The 18,667-nt window shown below is 40.0% G+C and overlaps 1 protein-coding gene across 7 annotated transcripts in view; it reads left to right on the forward strand.

The window, feature by feature from the left end:
• Nucleotides 1-18,667, forward strand: part of LOC141500233 (uncharacterized) — a 58,340-nt gene that overhangs the window by 17,103 nt on the left and 22,570 nt on the right. The window contains exon 1 of one of the 7 annotated variants that reach the window (XM_074203252.1): nt 1,941-14,038. The exons of the other annotated variants lie outside the window; for them this stretch is intronic. The gene's annotated coding sequence lies outside the window, so the exon portion shown is untranslated. Of the gene's footprint in view, nt 1-1,940; nt 14,039-18,667 lie in introns of those variants that run through there. 7 annotated transcript variants of the gene reach the window in all.

Below are 18,667 nucleotides of genomic sequence, written 5' to 3' on the forward strand. Positions count from 1 at the left end.
AACATTCTTTTCTTTTTAAATTTTGAACTCCCAAGTTCATTCCCTCCCCTCCCTCACCCACTGAGAAAGAAGGAAAATTATATCAGTTATACCTGTGAAATCATATGAAACATTTTCATATTAACCATATCAGGAAAAACCCAAGAAAGCAAAAAACTTAGATTTAAATTTACACTCAGAGTTTATTAGGTCTCTCTCTGGAGATGGATGGCATTTTTTCATCGTGAGTCCTTTGTATTGATTAGAGTAGCTAAGTCTTACAGAATTATTCATCATTACAATATTGCTGTTACTGTACAATGGTCTCCTGGTTCTTCTTATTTCTCTTTGCATTAGTTCATATAGCTCTTGTCATGCTTTTTTTTTCTGAAAGCAGCCCCCTCATCATTTATTTTAGCACAATAGTACTCCATTACAATCACAAGCCACAATGTGTTCAGTCATTCCCCAATATCAGCCATGATGAACATGAGGGGTGAATATTTCATACGTTCAACCCTGGGGACAAGCATATGCTATCTTTAAGGTTGAATTGTTGTTATCCAAAGGCATTTCTCTACATTATTTAACCTATCCCCCTCCCCCCAGTTCACCTGAGCTCTAATTCTAGTCATTTTAGAGTCTCTCCCCATACTTTTGGACAGACTCCCTTTTCATCATTGTTTCCCTAGCAGAACTGAGAAGCTTGTATTCTCTTTGGGGCCTGGTTGAATGCAGGACTTTCTAAAAGTCACATCTTAGTTGTCAGCAAGTTATACCACACCAAAGATAAAAAGGGCTTTCCTACCTAGGCATTCAGGATAGCTTGTACCCTTGGAGAGGAACCAATTTTCCCCTTCTTTAGAGGTGATACCAGGACTCAATGAGCCCTGTACCTTACTGGGCTTAGTAAGAAATTGTTTCAGCTTTTGATCCAACAGTTTTTAGAATAACCTCAAAAATGTTGGAGCTTTATATCGTCAGCATTTCTTATAGGCCACCAGAACTGTTTGACATTGTTGGGACACTCAACTTTATGTCTTCTGACATGTTTTCGTTAACAAGTTCTTAACTTGTCTTAATAAATTATGCAGATTGTTAGCTCCTTGACAAGTTACAAAAATGGACTGTTTCACAGACTTCTACATAAAGTGATTTTTACATGGTACAGATTTGTCTATAGACATGGGGAAGGAAGGGAGGGAGGTGGATAAGAAAGGGGCCAAATGCTTATAGGAGTTCAAGGACATATGGGGGTAGAAGACAGAAAAGAAAGAACAGCAGAAGAAATATGTGGGAACTAGGGTCAGCTACATGGAGGCCTGGCTGAAACTGAGAGGAAGACCATGCAGAGGGTGGATGTGGCATGGGGGTGAGGAGGGGCAACATAGACAGGAGAGGATGGAGATATGTGGTACTGGAGCATGAATGGACAGAAGATAGACTCATGGCGGGCCAGACACATGGACAGGTAGGTAGAACAGCACAATGGTCTCCTCTTTGGCAGCTGTGGTGGTTGCTCCAAGTGTCCATTCCTCCACTTTTATTTGAAGGGTTTTTTGTGGGGGGGGGGGGGGGGAGGGAAGGCCCTTTGAGCCAAGGGGCTAGAGAAAGAGAGAGGAAGCACAGTACTGTACAATAAAGTTACAAAAATTTATTTTTGGCATATGAATTTCTTTAAGAATTCTAGTTTTTATAATGTGAATTTCCATAAAGCAAAAACTGTCTAATTACAAATAAGCACTTTAAGTGACATATACCTCTGTAAGATTTTTCACAGAACTAAGCCTATCTACTCTGTGTAAAGACAACATCATTTGCCTTACTTTAAAGACCTTTTCCCACTAGGTCTGGGCTGCCCTGAGGGGTGGGGGGGAGAGGAGGGGGCCATAGTTTACTTTTTTTCTTTTTTAAATTTTATTTAATTAAGGCAGTGGGTTAAGTGACTTGCCCAAGGTCACACAGCTAGGCAATTATTAAGTGTCTGAAGTTGGATTTGAACTCAGGTCCTCCTGACTTCAGGGCTGGTGCTGTATTCCCCACACCACCTAGCTGCCCCCAATAGTTTTCTTTCTCTAGATTCCCTTATTTCAGTACTTCACTAAAAATCCACAACTTGCTACTTTCTCTGGTGATGAGTCTCAGGATTTAGCTAGGATATTCCTTGAATGATAAAAACATGATATGTTGCCAGGTCTATATATCTGAGTTTTTCCAGTTTGTAAGATCTACCAGTGCTGGTGAATCCTTGACATAGCCCTCTAGAGTTCAGTCAGCTTCATGGCATGGTGTGACTTTGGTGCAGGATTTTGGTGGAAATAGATCCCCTTCCCTTTGTATAAAGAAATTTAACTACCCTTGCTGGCAGTTATGTGATGTGGCCTTTGAAGTGCTTTGGGGATCATGCTGTGGAGGTTGAGCTAAGCCAGTTGTCTGGGTCCCCAATTTTCTCTCCTCTTGCACAGTTAAACATTTCACAAGAGTAGCATCACAACTATCAGTTCAAATGCCACTATCCTAGGAATTTTTCTTTTCCAGGGAGTTAGACCAGTAGCCTTCTTCTCCTGTTCCTGCCCTGTTTACCCCTGCAACCCCTTCCCCTTTTTCCACATCTCTCCTGGAGTTGCCCAACTTTCTCACCTTTGAGCACGGACAGAACCTGCAGCCCTACCAGCAACACACATAGGACAGCAGATTTCCACTTGTTTCATTCCTTCATGACCTTTGTGTAGAACTTGTTTCTCCTTTGGGGCATGTGGTTCAGGATTATTTTTGAGAAGAAATTGCAGAGAAGCTGAAATCATGGGCATAGAGTTTGAAATGTCAAAGGTCATTGAGTCCAGTTTGTGATCAACCCAGTTTGTGATGATTCTTCTATAGGAATAATTTGGTCTCTGCCTGAAGATTTTTAAGATGGAGATCCCACATCCTCCTGAGGCTGCCAATTTTATTTTTGGGTGATTTATATCATTAAGAGAGTTTTTTCCCTAAATTGAATTCTGCTGCTGCCATTTTTCCTTGTTTATTTAGTATTTTATTTTTTCCCCTATTACATACACATAAAAACAATTTTTAGCATTCTTTTTTTTAGAATTTTGAGTTTCAAATTCTATCCTTCCATCTCTCCCTCCATCTCATCGAGAAGGCTTGATACTAGTTATACACGTACAGTCATTATGCTGCCATTTTTACATTTTCTTAGTTCTGGCCAAACCAACCAGAAGTCTAAACCCTCTCCTTTCACCTCCAGATGTTTGAAGACAGCTATAATACTCTTTTGGTGAATTTTCTTCTTCAGGTTTTAACCCCAGTTCACTACACTTTGCATAGTTAAAAGGGATATCAGAGGTCATTTGGTTTAATCCAAACCTGCACAAGAGGCCTTCCTTTGGGCTCTGCCTCTACTCCAAACCTACTACTAGTTCCCAAGGCAAACTACTTTTTTTCAGTGTACTGTGCATTTTCTTATTGAGGACTGACAGTGTTAAGGGTTTGCATCCTTGGTGCCAAGCTTAATTGACCCTGACATCCCTTTTAGCCAATGCTTGGTTCATCTGTACCTTATTGCCAATGGAATCCCATTCAAGCTGAAGCATGTATGTGCTTGTAAATCTTATAGAAATGTGCAACAGGATTATTTATAGTCTGCCCTGGTCAATGACTTTACTTCCTCTCTCTGGGACAGTGCTGTCTGCTACCAGGTGACAAGGAATTTACAATATTACTTTTCCCATTGAACTCATAGATCTGACTGAGGGACACCCAGATCTGTTATCTTTTCAGAGATTCTTTATAACAGGACCTGCCTTTTCTTGTCTGTTTTCTTCAGGTCTCCCTCTGTGTTCTGGGTTATAAGAAATCACTACTCATTTTTACTTTGACCCTTTGTTTTGTTAACAACTGGGGAAGAATGAACAGGTGTGTCTGTTGTATAGTCCAGCAAGGTAGTAAAACTCATTTGAAGTCAGTCATCCAGAGGGAGTTATTTTCCATGTTTTTCCAGAATCTCCTATTAGGTAGCGTATTTCTTCTAGGGAGAGGAAATTTTCATAACTACAGACACATACCCTGTCTCCTGTTATTACTGTGACCTAGATGCAGTCATGGACAGATCTACCTACCATTCCCCCTGCTACCAGTTATTGGACTTGGTATAGAAAGCAACAACAGCTTTCCTACCTGAAGTGTCTCTCTACTCACCAATCCATTTTGCACAAAGCTTCTAAGATGATTTTGGTGAAGTGCTGATCTGATCCTACCACTCCCTTATCCAATACATTCCAGGGCTTCCCCATTGCCTCAAGGCTAGAGGAAAAGTTCCAAACTTCTTCCTTTTACTTCTCTTCCTGCCTGATCCTCACAAGGATTCTCCGGCTCCATTGCAATGTCTTTTCTCTCAGACTTGGAGTATCTTCCTTCTTCACCCCTGCCACTATCCCATTGTTTCTCTCACAGCTGTTCAAATGGCACCTCTTAGAGTCTTTCCTGCTCTTCCAGCTGAGAATGCCCTTTCTGCAAAAATTCTTTAGAAATTTTTGGTAATAATATGCTGTGTGTGTACTTGTTCTTGAACATGTTTCTTCTGAAAGATAATAAGCTCCTCTAAGAGAAGGACTGTTCCAGTTTTGCCTTTGTATGCCCACTGCCCAACACAGCATCGCAGATTAATAAAGGCTTGTTGATTGATTGAGGGTTAGCAGACCTCAGAGAGGTGCTGGCTCTCAATATTGCTTGTTATTTTCTACCCATTACAGTTCAGTAGGAGGCCCATTTCATTTTAGGATTGCTATTAGGACTTAGATACTACCTTATCACATGGATCTGGGATTTGCAAATCTCTTTCATCATCCATACTCTTGCCATGAAGCTTATAAACTGGTCGTTTAAGGGACCATTTAAGATAATAGCTGTTCCTCCTCATCTAGTCTGCTTGGCCACTTGTGAATAATTCGTTTGGTTAGGCCAGGAGTCAGCAGGCAGATGAATTTACTATTAGGCACCAAGGTAGTGAAACCTGGTAGAAAGAGCAGCAGGTCTGGGGCCTTGATCTGGTGCTTGGCTTGTTGAAGTTGGATAACCTTCATTCTTTTACAGAATGTGAAGGCTGCACCAGAGGATTTCAGAGAGTCCTTCTGATTTGAACAGTCTGTGAGTCTCTGAAAGGCAAGATGAAATGCCAAAATGAATCAGGGATTCAAATCCCCCCTTTAACACAGGCAGCTGTCTGACCCAGGACATTCATATCTCAGAACTTTGGTTTCATCATCTGTAAAATGGGGAGAATAATACCAGTAGTAGCTACTTATAGTTATTGTGAGGATCAAGTGAAAGCTGTGTGTGATAAAAGCAAGATGGAAGTTTAAATATTACGAAAAAATCAAATGGTAATGCAAGTAGTTTGCCTATAAGTCATAATAAGTACTTAATACATGTTTATTTTTTTATTTTTTTGGATTTTTGAAAGGCAATGGGGTTAAGTGACTTGCCCAAGGTCAAGTGAGTATTAAGTGTCTGAAGCTGGATTTGATCTTATCCACTGTGCCACCTAACTGCCCCTTAATAAATGTTTATTGACTGATTGATTGATGTTGACCTTTCTTTTATTATTTTTTATTATTATTATTATTTTTTTAGGTTTTTTTGCAAGGCAATGGGGTTAAGTGGCTTGCCCAAGGCCACACAGCTAGGTAATTATTAAATGTCTGAGACCAGATTCGAACCCAGGTACTCCTGACTCCAAGGCCGGTGCTTTTATCCACTAGCCACCTAGCCACCCTGATGTTGACCTTTCTACTGATATCTGCTTGATTTTACTATCTGTTTTCCCTGGGATTCACTTTCTCATTTATTTCTTTTATCTTTCTCTGGTTGTCCTGTGTTCTGGGGAGAATGTATTCTTATCAAGTCAGATTCAGTACAAATCTGTCCACAGTGCTCAACGTGGAGCATGAAGAGAAACCCTGCCACCTTTGGGGCAAGAGAAAGGAGGAAGGTTACTGGAATCAGGAAAGGCTTTATGGAGAAAGTGGTACCTTATGTAAGCCTCTAAGGAGAGCTTGGATTTCAGCCAGTAGAGATTAGGGTAGAGTGCATACCAGACATAAGCAACTATGTAATTAAAAACATGAAGGTAAGAAAGAACAGAACTGTGGGGAACAGTGCACAGTTCACTTTAACTGGGGCATAAAGTTATGTGAAGAGGTATGAGACAATACCAGAAAGTTGTGCAAGTTGTAAAGATTTTTGAAGCTGAGGAGTTTAGACTTTATCGAAGGTTTTTATGTGACATGATCATATCTGTGAGAATTAGAAAAATTCTGATGGAATTTTCTGGGAACTTCTCCCCCTTCTGCCCTGCAGAAGATCTCAATCAATATTGTCTTTTTAGAGGTGGCCCTTCTTGCCAAGGCTAACCCCTCTTCTCATGTCTGATCCCAACCCTTCCTGTCTTCTCTGGAAGTTTGTCCCTTCAAATATTCTCCCCTTTAACCTCTTAAAAACTATTAATTCCAATCCTTAAAAAATCCTAGAAAAAGCTGTCTATATTTGTCAATTCTTCTTCTGTTTCACACCTCAACCCTTTATAATCTGGTTTCTGACCACTCTACTCCACTGAAACAGCTCTCTGAAGTTGCTAACAATCTCAGTTGCTAAGGTCAGTTAGTGACCTCTTCTCTATTTTATCCTCCCTGCATTATCATGATACTGTTCTCTCTTGGTTCTCCCCACATCTGTCTGATCTCTTTTTCTTGGTTTCTTTGACTAGATCATCATCCATATCCTATATCCTAATTATAAATACTTCTCCAGACTGTTCTAAGAGTACTTTTCTTCTCTCCTTTCTCCAACATAGTTTCTTTGGTGAACTTATCAGCTCATGTGAGTTCAATTATCATCTCTGTGTAGATGTCTCCAAAATCTTTATATCCAGCTTTTTAGTCTTTTTTCCTGTGTTCCATTTTTACATCACTACTTGTTAACTACTTGAAATTTAATATGTCTAAAATTGAATTCATTATCTTACCCACTGAAGTTTCCCCCTCTCCTCCAAATTTTCCAATTTCTTTTGCAGGAACTGCCATCTTCCTGGACATTTATACTCTCAGTGTTGTCATCCTCAATTCTTCCTTTTTCACCTGTTTCTAGAAAGTTGCAAAATCTTATCAATTCTACCTCCATCACATTTCCTTTGTCAGTTCCCTTCCTTCTCTCTCTCTCTCTCTCTCTCTCTCTCTCTCTCTCTCTCATTCTCTCTCTCTCTCTCTTTTGCAAAGCAGTAGGGTTAAGTGACTTGCCCAAGGTTACACAATTTAAGTGTCTTGATACTGGATTTGAACTCAGGTCCTCCTGACTCCAGGGCTGGTACTCCATCCACTGTGCTACCTAGCTGCCTACAGGTCCATTCTTTATACTCAATATAGCCACTATCTGACTCAGCAGCAGCTTCCTAATAGTAACCAGCCATCCCCTACATTCCCCAGGTCTGATTGCTCTACTCTTAGGAAACTTCACTGGCTCCCTATTGACTCAGAAATGGAATTTGCCAAACATTTATTATAAAATACATACCTCAGCTTGGCAGCTGAAGCCATTTACAGTTTGGCTCCATTCCTCTTTTTCCAGGCTTGTTTCCTATGATTCTCTTTCATGCTCTTTCTGCTGCAGCCAAACTTGTTCTCCAAACTCAACATTCCATCTGCTGCTTAGCTGCCTTGTCACTACTGGCTGTGCCCAGGCCATTCCCCTGGCCAGTGTGTCCTCCCTCCTCTCTGCTGTCTCTTAAAATCTCAAACTTTCTTCAAGGCTCAGCCCCTGGACACTTTCCCAGGACAAGCCTTTCCTGGCCCCTCTAGCTATCTAGCTAGTCATACTCCCTACTTATCTCTTTATCTATTGTCCCACCCTAGCCCCACCCCTACCCTCACCTCCAGCAGAATGTAAGCTCCTCCAGGTCAGGGACAGCTATTTATTTTGCCTTGTACCTAGAACAGTGCCTTGTACATAGTAGATAGTTAATAAATGCCCATTGGTTTGGATGGGTGACCAATGCAGAGTAGATGGGATGTATGAAATCTAAAGGCAGGCGATGTAATGAGGAACTGGTAGACTAGAGTCAGCATCATGGCTGTGGGGAGAGAACAGAGGGAAGCAAAGCAAGATGATTCCAGAGTTTAATCCATAGGGACTGGGAAGATGGTAGTGTCAATCAAGAGACAGAGAAATTAGGTGAAGATATGCTCAATGGGAGGAATCAGCAAAACATTCAGGTGAAGACTTCTATGGGATCTGGATCTAATTATAATAATAGCAATGCTGCATATTTGCCTACTTGTACTTTATACTTGATAAAGTACTTTCACTCACATATACCCACCTTATCTGATCTCCCACTGACTCAGTCAGGTGGGTTAGTTTTTATTATTCCCATCTTACTTACCCATCTTGATGAAAAAATCAGATACTCAAAAATATTCAACAATTTGATCATCTCCCTTCTTTATAAAGGTAAAGTCTCTCACATGTTGTTGCCCTATGTTGTCCAATTTTTAATGTATTGATTGGTTTTGCTAATTTTTCCCCTCTTTATATTTTTCTTTCCTCCTTAAAAACAAATCTTTATTACATGGGATGGTCCCCTGGAAATGGAAATAAGGAAGGGTATGATGGCTGGGGAGAAGAATAGATTTAGGGGATATAAAACAAAGGATAATAATTAAAAACACTAATGTCTTGACCAGTACAACAGATGAGGGTAGTGGAACTTGAACTCTAAGCCCAGATAGTTTTTCTATGTCTTGTGCCAATTTGGGAATTAATCTGTATAGGGGTGTTAGGTGAAACCATGGCAGGGGAGGAAGGCTAAGACAGACTTAGACTTGAGGAATGCCCACATTTCAGGGGCCAGAGAAGGAAGATGAGTCACAAAAGAAGCAATAGCAAAGCAGGAGGAGAACTAGAGAGGCGGTGTCAAGGGAAGAAACCACAGGAAAAGGGAGTATGATAAGCAAAGGAATGCTCATCCATGTCCAATCTGCTAGAATATTAACTCTAGGAACCCAGGGGAGCTGCCAGGCAGAAGGAAAGTTGATAATTCTAGTGAGTCATTGTGCTTCGTCCCAGCATGAAGGGGCAAGGGTTTGCTTGGGCTTGTGAGGAAAAGGGAGATAACTATTATTGCCCTTCTAATGTTGAGCAGCACAATCCTGCTGCCTTTGGGAAGAAGGGTCTTGGCAGTAGAAAGGAGCTGACTGAAGTCATTGTGTGTGATAAAAGGCACAGATATGACATGTGAACAGCCTGGGCCTGGGGTTTCCCCTTTTTTTGTGGAAAAGCAGGGGGAGGCAGCTAGGAAAGAGAGGACACCTGTTGGGGGGGGGGTGAGGTAGTGTCTGGGTCTATCCCCTGCACAGGGGTTCCCAGCTCATACTGTGCTTGGGGTCTGCTTCAGAATAAGGGTCTTTATGCCAGAAGGGCAAGTCTCATGATGAAGCTTAGACTATACTTGTGCAAAAATGAACTGAGACCTGTCCATCCTTCACAAGAAGGTTTGAGAAACTTGGATATTGCACTGTACTACAGAGAGGTCAAGGAGGAAGAAAGGACCTTTAGTTTGACCAGAAAGAAGTACCTAGAGAGGGTATAAGTTTAAAGTTAGTTTACTACTTATAAATCAATGGCTAAGCAAAAATGGAAGTGGAGGCAGATGCCTTTCTAAGAAGTTTAGTAGTGAAAGAAGGCAAGAACTGAGATAATTACGAATTTATGTAGTAGGAGATGGAGACTGTTTGATTGAGCAGAAGGAGCCAGTATAGAGGAAAAGACCAAAAGTGAAAGAGATTAGGAGGTATGACTGAATGAACCAAATCTTACAGTAGGGATCAAGGTGTGAAATTTAGCCCTGAAAAGGAAGATTAACTCATCATCTGAGTTTGGAGAGGTGCAGATACAGAGAAATTTTCAGGTAGGGATATTGCCCAGAACTTAAGTCTGATAGTCTCAATTATCTCAGTAAAGTAGGAAGTGAGGTGATTTCTTGGGTAGAAATTAGGGATACAGGGATACAGTCATCTTGAGAAGGATTATAGAATTATAGTTTTAGAGTTAGAAGGGACTTTAGAGATTACCAAATCTAACCCTTCTAGCTTTATAGATGGGAAAATTAAGGAACAGGAAATGAAATGACTTACCCAAGGTCACAGAGCTAGGAAGTGGCAGTAAACCTGGATTTCTATCATACCAAGCCCCCAAACCTCTCCATTATACCATTCACTGTGGATAAAACATCAGGGAATCAATTAGGGGTAAATAGAGGAATTGAGAGTAGTAGTGAGATCAGGCAGCAGATTGATTGATTAGCTGTCACATTATGTCACACTCTTGACAGCTTGACACCAGAGATGAATGTTGAAGGTTATGGATTTGGCAAGAACAGGTGTGTCAGGAGGTCAGAGGGTAGAAGATCCTTGGAGAGTAACAAGAATATCTTTAAATTACTGAACTGCCTCTTGGCTAGGTTAATGAGGTAAGTGACTAGGTCTAATATTGGACTGGTGGCTTAAGAGAATGAGAAAAGACTTTAGAGAGCAATAATTACAATGAAAATAGAGATGAGGTTCAGAAAAAGTGAAAGATAGAATAAATCATATGACTTAGGATACTATGTAGGATAGGATATAAAAAGTCTGGCTAACCCCTTAGACTCAGAGACAGTAAATAAGCTGGGATTCAAACCTGATTCCAAACTCCAAGTCTGATGCTCTTTGTTCTACTCCAAGTTCAGTACATGTCTGCCAAGAGCCCCAACACACTCATTGTGTCGACGATATTTGGCCTTCATTCCAGAAGAGGCAAACATGCCCTTATGCTTTGTTCTATGTGTAGCAAAGTGACTGCTGCACTAGCTGTATTTGGAAAGACCTTTTTAGGTGTGCAAAGGGTTCAGCTAATGACTTCCAGCAGTTTTGATTAAGATGGGTTGATTAAGAGTCAACTTATCTGTTATAATTTTTTTTTAAAAAAAGGAAAGTTCTATTGACAGATTTCTTTGTTCTTTTAACATTTTATTATTTTAATTATGGGTGACTGGAGGGAAAGTACAAATGTTTTCATTTTAAAATATGTTCATTCATTAGTGATTCACATAAACAGAGGTAGGCTTTTTATTTTAAAAAGTTTACTTATTTCTTAATTAGCAAAAATAGATTTTCTCTCCTTGCCCCCTGCAATGGAAAAAAGTAAAAGAAACCAAAAACCCTTGTAAACAACATGAATGTTTAAGCAAAACATTCCCATATTGGTCATGTGCAAAAATCTAGTTTCTCAGTCCATCACCACTGTCAAGTGGCAGGCAGAATTATTCATCTTTGGACCTCTGATATCATAACAGAAATTAATATGAAAGCATATAATATCAGATGAAAACAACTGACTCTAAAACTCTTCTGATGATGTGGATGCTGCATTTGAAGTTGGAGAATGTGGTTTTAGCTCCTGGTTCTGCTGTTCTGTGACCACCAGAGATTAGGCACGTGTGGCTGCCTGTCTTTTCCTCACCTTCTGGTCTTTAATAAAGACTGTCAGACTAAGAGATGAAATTGTTAATTATACCAGGGAAATGAATCCCACACTGGATTGGCATCAATTGAAGAGATTCGGGGGTGGGAAGCAGTAGGCAACTGTGATTAGACTTGTCCCTCTGCCCTGGGGGCAGAACCAGAACCAGTTGGGGGGGGGGGGGTTACAGGGAGGTAGATTTTAACCTTTTATGAAGAAGAGAAACTTCCCAGTAGTCAATGAGGCCTCAAAGTAGGAGGGCTGTTTGAAAAAAGTAATGAGCTCCTACCGCCCCCCCCCCCCCCAGATCTGCAGACACAGGTTGCCTTTCCAAAGGAAAGGACTCCTGTAACATGAGGATGATAATATGTGCATTGCTTAGCTCACAGGTCACTTTGTGATCCACCAAGCTCCATGGAGAGGTTGGTTATTGAGGAGGAGGATGCTGATTGACTTCTTCCTGGCTCCCACTCCCCTCCAGCCCTGCTGCTGGGTCTTTAGGTCAGAGACTGTTTATATTTGCTGTAGAGTTCAGTGTGCCCTTCAAGGGACTAGACCCTTATGAGGCTACGATGAGATGATGGATGGCAGCCCTGTCAGGCTTTGAAAAGAAGACAGCCTGGCTGTATGTAAGGGTTTGTTTTTATTTCCAGTAATGAGCATGGTTTGGGGTGGGTTAGCACCAGAGTTAGGTCTTGCTAGGGGAAAGGGCAGGGAAGCATATTAGGGAGTTTGGGGTCAAGAGTAGAGCCAGCATTCTTGTAGAGTCCCATTCTTAGCATTCTTTTGCAGTCTTCTTATCCCCATCAATCAATGTCTTCATTTATCCCCATGCTGAGCTCTATGTAGGTTCTGGCCTGGAAAAGGTTTCTAATGGGAGATGATCTGATTTATCCAGGTGAGCACATAGACATTCTCATTTAATATAAACAAAAGCAGAAGACCCTGTTCAGTGTGGCTCTTGGTGAGAGGTGAGTTGGGTTGGAATCAGGAGAGGGGCAGGAAAGCTGACCCTTCGTTACTTTTTTTTTTTTAGAGATTTTTAAGTTTATTTCATTTGGGTTTTTTGCAAGGCAATGGGATTAAGTGACTTGCCCAAGGTCACACAGCTAGGTAACTATTAAGTGTCTGAGGTCAAATTTGAACTTGGATCCTCCTGACTCCAGGGCCAGTGCTCTATCCACTGTGCCACCTAGCTGTCTCCCCTTGGTTACTTTTCATAGCATCACAGCATAATAGATTTAGAGCTGGAATGACCCTCAGAGGTCAACTAATCTGACTTTGCAGATAAGAAAACTGAAGCACAAGGAGGTTGAGCCCAAAGTCTCCTGTAAAAACAGTCAGGGTTTGAATCCCCTCTGTCCAAATCCACAGTTTCCCAGTAGTTTAGGCTTGAAATTGGAATAAAATGGTATACATGAAACATTTTAGCAACAAAAGGAAATTTAAAACTAAGCATTTAAAACTAGGGAAGTTACCTAACAAGGATGTTCAGTGAAGACTTCCCCACGTTGATTCATGTGAGGACACTTCTAGAGCTTCTCATGGAATTTTTGTCCTCAGGACCAGTGCCATATGAATAGCCTAAACCTTAGCTACCTGAGCCAGTTAATTAAATCTTGGGCTATTTTTACTACCTTTTAAGGGAAAAAAACTAATCTAACCTGAATAAGACCAGATATTCAGTTATTGCTCCTACTACAAATAATGAACAGAGGAGTCTGAACTTTATTCAATAGGCAGGAGAGAACAATGGAAGGATTTTGCCTACAGAATATAAGGTCCTTGAGGGCAAGGGGCCATACTAAATTTTGTGTCTCCTTTAGCTCCTAGATTTGTGCTTTGTACTGCCTAGAGTAGATGCTTAATACTTAGTGATAGTGGTTTGCATAAGGAAAATTATTCTTGCAACTCATGAAGGATGAAATAGAGAGGTAGAGAGTATATAGGCAAGAAGATTTTTAAGAGGTTCTGAGTAAAACAAGATTCTGAGGGCTGAGAATACCATGGGCTTTGATTTGGTAATTAGCCAGAAAGAATTCCTACCATACCCATGGAGCAGCTAGGGAAGAAGAAGAAAAGAACTCTGCTGAATCACTAGGCCCTTGCTTTTGTAGTCTGTCTTCAGTATGGCTCAGCAGTGAAACTGGGAAGGATTAAAGTTGTTACAGAAATGGTAAGTTGACTCTGGGCATTCCCTTGTGAGAGAGAGGCAGAGACAGGGACAGAGGGGGGAGAGAGAGAGAGAGAGAGAGAGAGAGGTGCATGTTGTGTCGTGTGACCTAAATGGTTTATCACTTTGCTCAGTGCAACATCTTAGGATCAGTCAGCTGTTGGCCATCCAGCTAATACCTACACCATCCCAGGATTATTAGTCTATGTACTGGCAAAGTGTGACTGCCGGGTGTCTTGTCTATAGGCAGATATCTTTCCTCTTCAACCCTTATTCTATGGAAATTCGAGGACCCTTGACTCTTCAGCATCCATTATAACTGAATTTGGCAAGGTTTGACATTTTTCACCATATTTTGGGAACCTTTTTTTTTTGCTCTTCCAAGTCTCAGAATTTCCTTAGTAGGTAGCATAGTATAATGAATGTGCTTTAAGAATGGTTAGGAGATTTAAGTTTAAATTATTACTCACAGTGTGAGTACATAGAGCAATTGAGATCTGTGTCTGTTTCCTTCTGTGTAAAATGAAGATAGCAATATTTGTATTATTGTATAGATTGGCTATTCTTTAGATTTTATTTGGTAAACCCTAAAATCCTGTAGACATGAGTTATTATTCATTGACTTTCAAGTGTCCAGTGTTTTCCCCCTAGGATTGTTTCAGCATTAGGCTAGGTCACTACTGCTTAGAGATCTATTTATCAGACTTATTTGTAATTAATATGTTGACTGCATAGTCCTTGAAGAAAATAGTGTTCTCTTAGTCACTTCTTTAAATATAATTTAATTATCTTCCCTGAAATATAATTTATTTTGTTAATTTGTTCACCAGTCCCTTGTTACATAGACCTGTAGGGAGATAAGTCCAGATTCCAAACTATTAGAATCCCTACTATCTTTTAAAGGCATATTATTTCATATTTATTGTACATAAAGGATATATGATTTCATGTTTATATATATATGAATAATTCCTAAGAATATGGCAGATGAAAATGAAAGTATGGTTTAAAATAACAATAAAAATTAAGAGAAAAGAGCATAGTTGATCTCAGTTCTCAAAGAAAAATGTGATAATACACTATAGCATTGCAAAATAGTGGTTTTTGTTTGATCCTTGTCAGCATCACTGAATAATGGAAAAGTTATTGCATTTGAATCACTACTGCTCTCTTTTCAAGCTCTCAAATGTTATGCAGCAGAGAACAGACAAGTTGCTAGACCTTGTATTACCAGCCTCCTGGTAATACAATAAAAGAAGTTTGCTTTTAGAAAGGAACAGGTGCTGAAAGAGAAAACAGATACAGCAGAGGAAATAAACTGCAGTGCTAAATGACCAAATTGAGAAACACATGATTGACTGAAAATCTTGTAAAGCAAGTGTTCAGACATCACATACAGAGTCAGTTCCTTATTTAATAGAGGTTTGGACTACTGTGAAGACATAGACTCTTTCTATGTAAGATGGAGGACTGTGGTGACAGGAAAAGAGGAAGGAACAAAAGGAGGTAGTCAAGGAAAAAGGAACAGATGGAACAGTTACCAGGAGAGGCAATAGAGGTAATAGGTAATAGGTAATGGAACAGGGTTAAAATTATAATAGATGTCTGGTAAGTGTAAAGGTCAGGGCAGTGAGTACATATCTATATCTATATCTATATCTATATCTATATCTATATCTATATCTATATCTATATCTATATCTATATCTATATCTATATCTATATATCTATATATAGAGAGAGAGATGTAGAAAATATATGTAGATATGTAGATACTATATATGTATATGTATATAGACAAATATGATTGTATATCAATGCAATGAGAGACTAGGGACACAAAACATATAGACATGTGAATGTATATACATACACATTTTTAATTTAATTTTCATTTCAACAATCATTGTAAAGTGCCTACTAGGTGCTGAAACTACAGTGATGAAAGTTGATGTAGTTCCTGCTCTCTGGGCTGTCCAACAGTCTTGTGGAGCAGGACTAGGGGAGTTGGGCATGGATACAAGTAAATATGAGGAAATTAAGGGCCAGGGAAAATTAGAAAAAAAGAAAAGTTTAAGGAGAAAGAAATCAACTTTACCTGGAGTTGCAGAGGGTGGGACAAGAAGGGGGAAAAAGCAAAGGCTTCCTGGAGATGGTATCTTTGTCCCTTGAAGGATGGCAGGAATGGGGTCTTCCAGTAAATACCATGGACAGAACAGAAGTGAATGCAAATGTTGAAGACACCAGTACAGACATAGAATCCAGTCCAGACATTTACTATGTACCTTCTAGATGCAAGACACTGTGAGATTTAAAGAATGAATACTGGGGCAGTGGAAAGAGAGGGAAGACATCCACAAATGATTATGAGATACAGTAAAAGTGGAAGAATACTGTTCTTTTGGTCTACATAGTGACATTACCTAGCAAGGAAGGAGGGAATATAGGCATGTACATGGTGCTCACCACATGCTAGGTATGTAGAGTAAGTTCTTTGCAATTTGATTTTCACAATAACCCTGGGAGGTAGGTGCTATTATTGTCCTCATTTTACAGTTGAGGAAACTGACTTGCCCAGGATCATGCAGTTGATAAGGGATTTTTGGATTTGAACTTGGGTCTTCCTGACAAAAAGCCTGGAACCCTTTCTGCAATGCTACTTGGCTGCCCAAATGCTTGGTCAATAGGTGACCCTCCCTACCCGCCCCCCTTCTAGGTTGTGAATGCTATCAATAAAAATAGAAATAAAGAAAGGAAGACGGGGTCTCAGAAGTTGGGGAGAAACCTAACCAACTCAGCTTTTAGCACATTAAATTTGAGACAGTTAGATATCCAAGATTAGATGTCCAGGAAACAATTGAAAAGATCAAACTAATGAGTGTAGGTTTAGAAATCGTTTATAGAAGAGATCACTATAGGATACAATATAGTAGATAGGATAAATATAAACTCTTGTATATAGATAAAGTATGTCATGGTCAGAGGTTGGGGAACATCCCCATGTGGGCATTTGGGGTGGGGAAGAGAAAAGGAACCAGCAAACAAAACAAAGAGTTAGCTGAGTTGTAGGAAATGAACCAGGAGGATCTTATGCTTCGGAATCCAGGAGAACAGAGACTAATGAGAAGCAGAGATTGATTTGTAAAGTCAAAATGAACTTTAAAGACAAAAAAATTTCAATGTAACCATTAGTGACCTTTGAGAAAGAGAGGGAGAGAGATATCCAGGTTGCTGGCAATTGAGTGAGTAGGTGAGGACAGAGTGGAGACAACTAATCTAGATAACTTTGTAGAAATTTTACAATTAATTGGGATGGATTTGAAAGGTCAAGAAAAATCTCCATTTAGAACTAAAGAGATTTGAAGCTATTGGAGAAAGGGATAACAGCTAGAGCAAGACACTTGTTTGTCTTGTTCTTGAAGAGGGTCAAAAAGAATCACTATAGGGTCATTACAGTATATTCAGCTGTAATGATCAGACCAATACAAGCTTAGAATATTCTGTCATAAGTCTGGCACTAGTAGGCCATGGGAACATTTGCAGTGGATTCTCTAGATTTGAGCATCTTAAGCAAGATCATAGAGGAAGTAGGAAAGAAGGGATCAGGGCAGAGGGGTGGTAAGCTTCCATTGTATCATGGTCTAAGATTCGCCAGTTTGTGTTCCATGGGCAAGCTCCGTGGCATAAGGGGGAGAAGAAAAGGACTGGGAAGGGGAAAGGAGAAAAGATGAGGCTGAGATTGAACCAGAAGGCAGGAATGCACTGTGTATGTATCATTTATTGTTGTTTGTTAGCCTAAAGTTAGAGATGGAATAATTAACTATGAGTGGGGGAAGTAGAGATGAGATTTCATTTGGAGGTTTAAAGAAAAAAGTGTGGAATGTTCTCTGTAGGGAATTCTTTAGAATGGAATGAAAGGATTGATCAGCAGTTAGGAGGGCCCTCAGTTTATGTTAAATAATTCCCAAATTGTTAGTTTAGAAGCAATTTTTTTTCTAATTTCAATAAACGCCTCATAAAATTTAAATACGCCTAGATTTGGAGAATCTAACAACATTTAGATTCCAGGGAGGATTGATTCATTATGAAGTAAAATGGAGAATTTCATCTCTGAGCCTTCTTTTATTGCTCTAAAAAGGTTTTGTTGGAGTGCTCTATTTTTTCCTGAGCCAGTTTAATTTATTTGCAGACCATTATTAATAACCCTTGGGGTCTTGACATCTTCACAAGGATTCAGGTGGATCTACTGTCATTCTTTTCTCTTCCTCTTCCTTCCACTGATTTCTGACTATTAGAATTTGCCTTCTCAGAGCTGTCACAACAGGATAGCCTCCTCCCTCTTCTTATGTTGGGCTGGTTCTACCAGCAGAAAAGCTTTGAGCCAAAGCAGACTTATTGATGTTTACTTCATTCCAGCTGGATAGTTGGTCTGTCCTAGGACAGGTTACAGGATCTAGCCCCACCAAGCATTCTCTGTTTCCTCTCAGCTTTTCACACTGTCATTTCTCCTATGAGAGGCTCCTGAACTGAACTATGTTCCTGTGATTATTAGGGTGGATGGGCTTTCCTGAACATTCCAGAGGATCAGGGACCAGGTCTCTGAGCCAAAGCTGCTTTCTGACTTCAGAAGGAACTGTTCCCCTCTCTCCTATGCATTCCACTAGTATCAAACACTTAATTGCTGGAAGTGATTGGTCAATTGTGTCCCTTCTGATAGCTTTCTCTTTGGACCAGTGCTCTCTTTCTGCAATGCCACAATAACAATTCATGCTTCATAGCATTTTAAGCTTTATGTTCCACTTTTCTCCTAAGATACACACACACACACACACACACACACACACACATATATGTATATTTGACTCCATTTCACAGATGGAGTCTGGCTGGTTGTAAGTGTCCAAGCTATTACTTTATCTCCTGATTCATTTTCCTTCTATTGTACCATATAATGCCTTTTCC

This window comes from Macrotis lagotis, chromosome X (genome assembly GCF_037893015.1).
Source record: "Macrotis lagotis isolate mMagLag1 chromosome X, bilby.v1.9.chrom.fasta, whole genome shotgun sequence".
Taxonomy (NCBI): domain Eukaryota; kingdom Metazoa; phylum Chordata; class Mammalia; order Peramelemorphia; family Peramelidae; genus Macrotis; species Macrotis lagotis.